Genomic DNA, 7,956 nt, shown 5'->3' with positions numbered 1-7,956 from the left:
TAATAAAGAGCTGCTAAGAACACTGGAAGTGTGGTCACAGAGCCTCCAAAAGCAAACTTCGGAAGAATCCTGTGTCTTATTATCTCAGAGAGTCCCCATGAGAGCAGGGCTTTATCCACGTTAGTACTATTTGACACCTTCCTCCCCAATCCTGGGATGCATTTGACTATAAAGGGCATCTTACCTTGTGGAGACCTTGCTCAGTCCTTCTAGAGCTATCCAGGTGACAAGACCTCATGACTGGTCTTTGGAATTCACTCTCATCCCTCACACCTTAGTACTTTTACAGAATTATCCAGCTTGTACTGGAATTGGTATGAACACAGAACAATTACCAAACATATTGCAATGGCCAACTATAGTTATTCTAAAACTGGGGAGAAAAAAAAGATAATGACTGAGCAGCTGGGTGAAGTATCTTCAGCTTCTCTGTTGGAAGAACCATAAAAGAAGGAGGGTGGAGAGTAAGTAGTCCCTTGAGAGATTCAACAGAGGCAAGAGCAAACAAGCTTGGTGAACCCTGCCCTAGACATGTACCCAAGTCCCGCATTTTTATGGGCATGCACACTGAGGCAGTGGCTTTGCTACTACAGTCACCAGCTGTCTCGGGAGGCTCTTTGGGGGAGAATTGCTCATCACCCCAACTGGGCTACACACTACAGAGGAAACTGCCCTCTGCTAGTGTGAGAAGTGCTGAGACAAGACTTTGCTGCCAGGCAGGTGTTGGCTGAATGCAATTTCCTTGTGGAGTGTCTAAGCCATAATTGGATACTTGCAAAAGCTTCTGCTGGTGATGGTGTCCATGTTGCTATTGCTGGGAATCATGAGAAGTGAGGAGCAATCTCAACGGGAGCACACAGAACACTCTACAATCCAAGGAGCTCACCACCGTGTCACCAGCTATAACTCGGTCCTTTTCTCCCCCTGCTGAGTAGAAGAGATTAGAAAGCCTGAAACTATAATGGAACACCAGAGGTCACCAAGAGGAGAGGAAACCAAGGTCTAAATGAGACAAGAGAGGGAAGAAAATAAACTTATTTTGGAAAGCTTTGTTAGGAGTAAGTTCTTAGCTTTTTCTTTTTTAAGATTTTGTTTATTTATTCATGAGAGACACAGAGAGAAGCAGAGACACAGGCAGAGGGAGAAGCAGGATCCCCACAAGGAGCCCAATGCGGGACTCGATCCCAGGATCCCAGGATCACAACCTGAGTGGAAGGCAGATGCTCAACTGCTAAGCCACCCAGGCATCCCAGGTTCTTCATTTAAATGAACTTTTTGTTTAAGAAGCTCATCCGAATCTTGTCATTTGTGACAATGTGGATGGATCTAGAAGATATAACACTAAGTGAATGCAGTAAGATAGAAACAAACACTCTATGATTTCACTTAATAGGTAGAATCGGAAAAACCAGAACAAATGATCAACAAAGAAGCTGCAAGCAGAATCAGGGAACAACCTGATGGTGGCCAGAAGGAAGAGGGCTGAGCGGATGGACAAAGTGGGAGAAGGAGAGTGTGAGATAAAGCTTCCAGTTATGGAATGAATAAGTCACCCGATTAAAAGGTACAGCATAGGGGATACAGTCAATGGTGGTGTGATAGTGCTGTGCCGTGCTTGAGGGTAATGAACTACACGTGTGGTAAAGATAACCTAATGAATAGAGATGTTGTACACCTGAAACTAAGGTGACATTGTGCATCAGTGCTGTCCACACACACACAAAGAAGCTCATCCCAAGACCAAAGCTTGCTGTAGTCTAGACAGGTGTATCCGGTGTAGAGTGAGAAGAGGTGCAAGGCCTTCAGAGGCTCTGACTGCAGAGTCCAGCTAAGAGCCCCTGACCAAAGGCCTCAGCGGAAGGGCAGGGAGGATGGAGCATGGCTCCTTTGTTGGGCCAGGGGACAATGTGAGCTCTGCATGCAGTTTTCTCTGGCAAGCCTGCCTGGATTGCACAATGGAGCACAATGGGGGGATTCTGCTCATCACCTGAAGAAACTCCCGGGCCTCAGGAGCCAGTTGGCTGATTTACAGGCCTCCCTATTAAGACATAATATTCAGAGAGAGAGAGAGAGAGAGAATGCAAGGTGAGGAATGTCATAACAGAAGCACGATGACATTCCCACAGAATATGAGAAGCTAGTAATCCAAACCATTTTTCCTCTATTTTGGGGTGTTTTAATAAACCATAAATGAGAAAAATAAAACCTTTCCTACAAGCGCACAGGAAAATGAAACCTCCATAATTTGGTTTGCCTCACACCCAAGGAACTTGGCTGCCCTCCCCTCGGGTTGGGTGGCATGGAGGTCCCATGTTATAGCATATGAGAGTCTGCACATGCAGATTTATTTAGTGTTATTTGTCATTCAAATACCCAATTTCTTGAGATGACATGTAGAAACTATAGTGCTGTGTGTCCCTCACTGAGTGTGTGTCAGTGGTCCCAGAATTCAGCCTGTGGTGGCGGAGGAGAGTTCTATGAAGGAAGTCATGGAAGGGCGCCTAACATTTACATTTAAGCTTTGAGAAAGCATAGGTTTGGGCTTTCCCATTTTTACTGTGATTTTTGGCGACCTATAGGAGGAATCAGATGCTCGAATCATATTTTATTACAGTGACTTTATTCAACAAGGACAGTTCCAAGCAAAACCATCAGTGTTATTGGCCAAACCAGGGGCTTCGCAGTCTAGTGGCGCCACATGTCAATTAGCTACAACCAATGCCACTTTGCATCCCCCACTGTGCAGGGCAGTGGGTGCAAGTGTTTGCCAATGGCACATACCTGGACTCCTTGTTTCTTCTCTTTTGTAGAAGCCAAAAGACACTGTGAGTCAGAGGGAGATGGTGCTCAGCTTTCCATGCGGTGCCAGATTTCTCCAATGAATCCAAACTGCCTTCCATTATGACTCCAAGGGTGCCATTCGAGTATGAATCACATATTAACAGATTGGCCAGAATACTGCAGAGAATAAGTTTGATTTGGGTTGAAAGGCAAGAGCTCCGTACCATGCCAGATTCATCCACTTACAGAGAGCTTAAGGACTGTGCGTATCATACCTTTGTCATGAGGTGCCAGAGTTTGAGGCTCAATACCATGAACTTGGATGAATCTGTGACAGATGCTTGTCATTCACAGCTGTCTTTGCCTTCAAAACCACTAATAAATAATGGTCAAGGAATGCATCTCCAGAGTGGCAAAGAATTATGTGCTCTGCACTCTCCAATGACATCCTTTAAGGGGGACTGTTTTGCCTTTGAATCATGCAAACTCTCGGAGGAAGAATCATTCTGCACAAAAGCGTATAAAGAGTAACTAGAAATGGGGAATAATCAATTGGAATCGGAGTGGCTGCTCTGGATTCCGGCTTCAGGGCAAAGTCCAAAGCTAAAAATACATTTTTTACACTATACCCCACATTCTTCAGATCCATAATTTACAGCCCCTTTCTATACTATATTAATTAATGTCTTTATCTATTACAGTCACAAAATGGGTGTATGTGTGTGTGTGTATTTCTTTTTGGTCTCAGAGTATGTTTCGCTATTCCCTTGTTATATTAGACTCCTAGGGCTGCCATAACAAATTACTGCAAAATGGATATCTTAAAAAACACAGAAATTTATTCTCTTGGAGTTCTGAAGGCTGAAAATCTAAAATCATGGTGTTAGGAGGGCCATGCTCCCTCTGAAGACTCTAGGGAAGAATATTCCCTTGGGTCTCCCAGTGTCTACTGGCTCCTGGCTTTCCTTCACTCATAGTGGTATAAATCTAATCTCTGCCTCCATGATCACATGAACTTCTCTGTGTCTCCTCTCCTTGTCTTATAAAGTCCCTGAGCCATGGGTTTAAGACCCACTCTAATGCACTATGATTCCATTTTAACTAATTCCATCTGCAAAAATTACATTTCCAAATAAGGTCACATTCTAAGGTTCCAGGCATGAAATTTTGTGGGAAAACATTCACTCCCATGACAGGAATTGATACGAAGGAGGGGCTGACTTTGGGCATCCATTTGGCTTACAACTAACAAACGTGAGGAGAGATAACAGTGATTCTATGCTGCTATGATATGTTAGTTGTTGCTAGAATCTGCAAATCAAAAGATTCCAGAATCTCATAAAGAGACTATTGGGTGTACTTGGGGAGAATCTTGAGGACAATAGCATCTCACCAGTCCCATGCCTCCTATTCATGTGAAATGATATTGAGAAAAGTGTAATGTTGGAAGGCGTTACTTCTCCAAGCTATTATATTCTAGTCCAGGATGTGCCCCAGGGAGACCAGCTACAAGTGGAGACCAGCCCTGAAGAACATCCTGGTGGCCTGTTGATTTCACTGATGGTGGATGTTGGGAAACACCCCCACACCACCACCACCACACACACATACACACAGATACACAACCCTGAAATTTCTAGAAGCCAAGTTTGTCATTATCTCTCTTGGACTGCCCTGTTAACACAGGGACAGTAGCTTCTAGATGTAAGCTTCTGTACCAGCAACCAAATTGGTGCAACCAAATCTCTTTATAAAAACACAGAGAAAAAGATCAGAACCCATAAATGTATATTCAACTCACAAAACTAATGTGCTTCATTTTACATTGTGTCAAGTAGTAGTTAAGTAAGAGGGATTGGGGAGATGAGAAAATAAAAGAGGAAGCTCAATAGAGAAAGCATAAATAGAGAAAGAAAAAGAAAAAATAAAAGCACAAATAGAGAAAGAAAAAGAAAAAAATTTTAAAAAGATGGGGAGAGAAATGCCTTAAACATCAATTTAAGCTGGAAAAATTTTTTAAAAGATTTTATTTATTTATTCATGAGAGACACACAGAGGGAGGCAGAGACACAGGCAGAGGGAGAGCCTGATGTGGGACTGGATTGCAGGACCCAGGATTGTGACCTGAGCCAAATGCAGATGCTCAACCACTGAGCCACCCAGGCATCCCTAAGCTGCAAGAATTATGCTGAGTGAAGTAAGTCAGTCGGAGAAGGACAAACATTATATGTTCTCATTCATTTGGGGAATATAAATAATAGTGAAAGGGAATATAAGGGAAGGGAGAAGAAATGTGTGGGAAATATCAGAAAGGGAGACAGAACGTAAAGACTGCTAACTCTGGGAAACGAACTAGGGGTGGTAGAAGGGGAGAAGGGCAGGGGGTGGGAGTGAATGGGTGACGGGCACTGGGGGTTATTCTGTATGTTAGTAAATTGAACACCAATAAAAAATAAATAAATAAAAAAAAAACAAAAACAAAAACAAAAATATTTAATCCTCACAAAAACCTGTGAACTACTTTATAAATCAGGAAATTGAAGCAGAAAAATGAAGTTTTCCGGGAACACTAAGCAGATCTCCTTTCCCCAGATTCTAGACTTTCTTTTTCATTACAAAGTGCTGGTGGGGAGGTAAAACATCTACTATTCAGTCCATGACCACTAGTTATATTTATAACGTGTACTTTGGAAGAGTTTTGCACTACCTAGTAAAATTGAACATTCAGCCCCCCTGTGATCCAGTCATCCTTCTTCCAGGAATACGCTCCAGCAAGAATGTGCCAAGCAGCCCCAGTTATAATGGCACCTAAGTGGAAACAACCCATATGTTCATCAATTAAGTAACTGAAGTATGATTTGTTCTTACAGAACAATTATCAACAACTGTGGAAAAGCACAAACTGTATGTCTGTGCATGAGAATGGATGAGTCTTTTTTTTTTTTTTTTTTTTTTAGAATGGATGAGTCTTACAAATATTAGGTAGAGGGAAAAAAGTCCAGAAAGATTTTGTAAAGTTCAAAAAGCAGTCACGATTAATACTATTAGCATAATGTGTTCTTGTAAAGTTATGAAAAAAGAAGGCAAAGAAAGTAAGTGATTACTCTGTGGTAGGGAGGTAGGAAGTAGAATTGGGGAAAGATATAGAAGGACATGAATTTGTTAACTTTGAGATGAATAGTGAGGTCTTGGATATTCTTGATACTTTCCTTTTTTACATAATATGGGGAGTTTTAATCCTTCCTATTATAAATAATAAGAAAATGAAAAAGTGGATGCCTGGGTGGTGCAGTCAGTTAAGCAAGCAACTCTTGATTTGGGCTCAGGCCCTGATCTCAGGGTGTTGAGATCAAGCCTCATGTGGGGTAGGGTTCCAGGCTCAGCTCAGAGTCCACTTGAGATTCCCTCTGCCTCTCCTACTGCCTGCCTCAACCCCCTCTTTCTCTCTCTAAGAGAAATAAACACATAAATCTTTTTAAAAATGAGAAAATTAAAAAGATCATGGAGTGAGTGAGGCCATTGAGGAGATGGAGAAGTGAGAAGGAGACTCTAGGCTGAAAGATTAGGGGGCACACAAACTGCTGAATGAACATTTCAGGAATAAATTAAGGGATGGAATGCACTACTTTTTTAATGATCCAATATATGTTTAATTCAGACGAATTGCAGAATATTCAATTTTGACTTCTATTTCTGGTGAGAATAAAAGGTTCTAATCCACAAGGGGAGAGAAAGAATTATAACTGCAAATGGGATGAAGTAAAACAAATCAAAATTTAAATTAGCCGCAAATAGGAACATGAATATGATATCCATGAGAAAATTATTTTGGCTACAAGTTCGGCTATAAAGTTAGTAAAAAAAAATAACTGGTATTCTCAATGAAAAAGCAACTTGTAAAGTTGAAGTTCTTCACAGGGAGCACACAAAAATCTCACACAAGGAACTTAATCCATCTTGAAGCTTTTATTTAAGAATGTGTGGAATGAACGATGACCCAAATGTATGTACCTAACTTTGAAATCTGATTTCAAAATATATTCCAGTTATCAGAAAAAACAAATCAAATAAACATTACTTAATTTATTACTTAATTTTATTACTGATACTGAGATAGTACCAAAAATTCCCACCTCTATATTCTATTCTATTCTATATTTTTTCTACCTCTATATTTAACTTAATTTTCAATAATTGTACTTTAATATACATATGCCATAATTATCATGTGGTGTATGTAGCACAAGAGTAGCTCAATAAAATTTGTTGAATACATGTGTCAAATAAAGGGTCTGTGAGAGTTCCATTGTATTCTGGGAATCTCAGGTTTGTAGATTTGCATACTTTTTGTGTATTCTTTTAGAATTTGCATCTTATTTAGAAACTGAAATTCACAAACTTATTTCCTTTAATTTTCTAAATACATTGTTCCCGGGATCCCTGGGTGGCGCAGTGGTTTGGCGCCTGCCTTTGGCCCAGGGCGCGATCCTGGATATCCGGGGTCGAATCCCACGTCGGGCTCCCGGTGCATGGAGCCTGCTTCTCCCTCTGCCTCTCTCTCTCTCTCTCTCTCTCTGTGTGACTATCCTAAATAAATAAAAATTAAAAAAAAATAAATACATTGTTCCCTTTTATGTGTCTATATCTACTAATTTTTCGAGGGCATAGGTATACCAATGAAACTCAGATTAACTGTGCAACATTGACAAGAACAAGAGAAGTAGGAAATGTGAAAGGGAAACTTTTTTGGCAGGTCAATATCACCCTTTGAGTTAAGATAAGGTCATCTATTTTCCTTTTTTTTAACATTTTCATGTTTTTTTGTTTGTTTGTTTAAGAGAGAGTTATGAAAGAGAGAGCATAATTTATTTTTTATTTTTTGTTATTTTTTGTATTTTTTATTGGAGTTTGATTTGCCAACATATAGCATAACACCCAGTGCTCATCCTGTCGAATGCCCCTTCAGTACGCATCACCCAGTCACCCATCTCCCGACCCACCTCCCTTTTCACTACCCCTTGTACGTTTCCCAGAGTTAGAGGAGTCGAGAGAGCATCATTTAACGGTATTTTTTTTTTTTTAAGATTTTATTTATTTACTTGAGGGAGAGACAGAGAGTATGAGCAGGGGGAAAGAAGAGAGGGAGAGGAAGAAGCAGACTCTGCTAAGCAAGGA

General features: G+C 40.7%; 1 long non-coding RNA gene across 1 annotated transcript; it reads left to right on the top strand.

The window, feature by feature from the left end:
* The first annotated feature begins 51 nt into the window (after nucleotides 1-51).
* On the top strand, nucleotides 52-3,488 carry LOC140642271 (uncharacterized). The gene is made up of 3 exons (XR_012038760.1): nucleotides 52-1,058; nucleotides 1,394-1,564; nucleotides 2,811-3,488. It is a non-coding gene; the product is annotated as an uncharacterized lncRNA (long non-coding RNA).
* Nucleotides 3,489-7,956: the final 4,468 nt, after the last annotated feature.

This window comes from Canis lupus, chromosome 11 (genome assembly GCF_048164855.1).
Source record: "Canis lupus baileyi chromosome 11, mCanLup2.hap1, whole genome shotgun sequence".
NCBI classification, from domain to species: Eukaryota; Metazoa; Chordata; class Mammalia; order Carnivora; family Canidae; genus Canis; species Canis lupus.
This window is presented reverse-complemented; position numbering and strand designations above follow the sequence as displayed.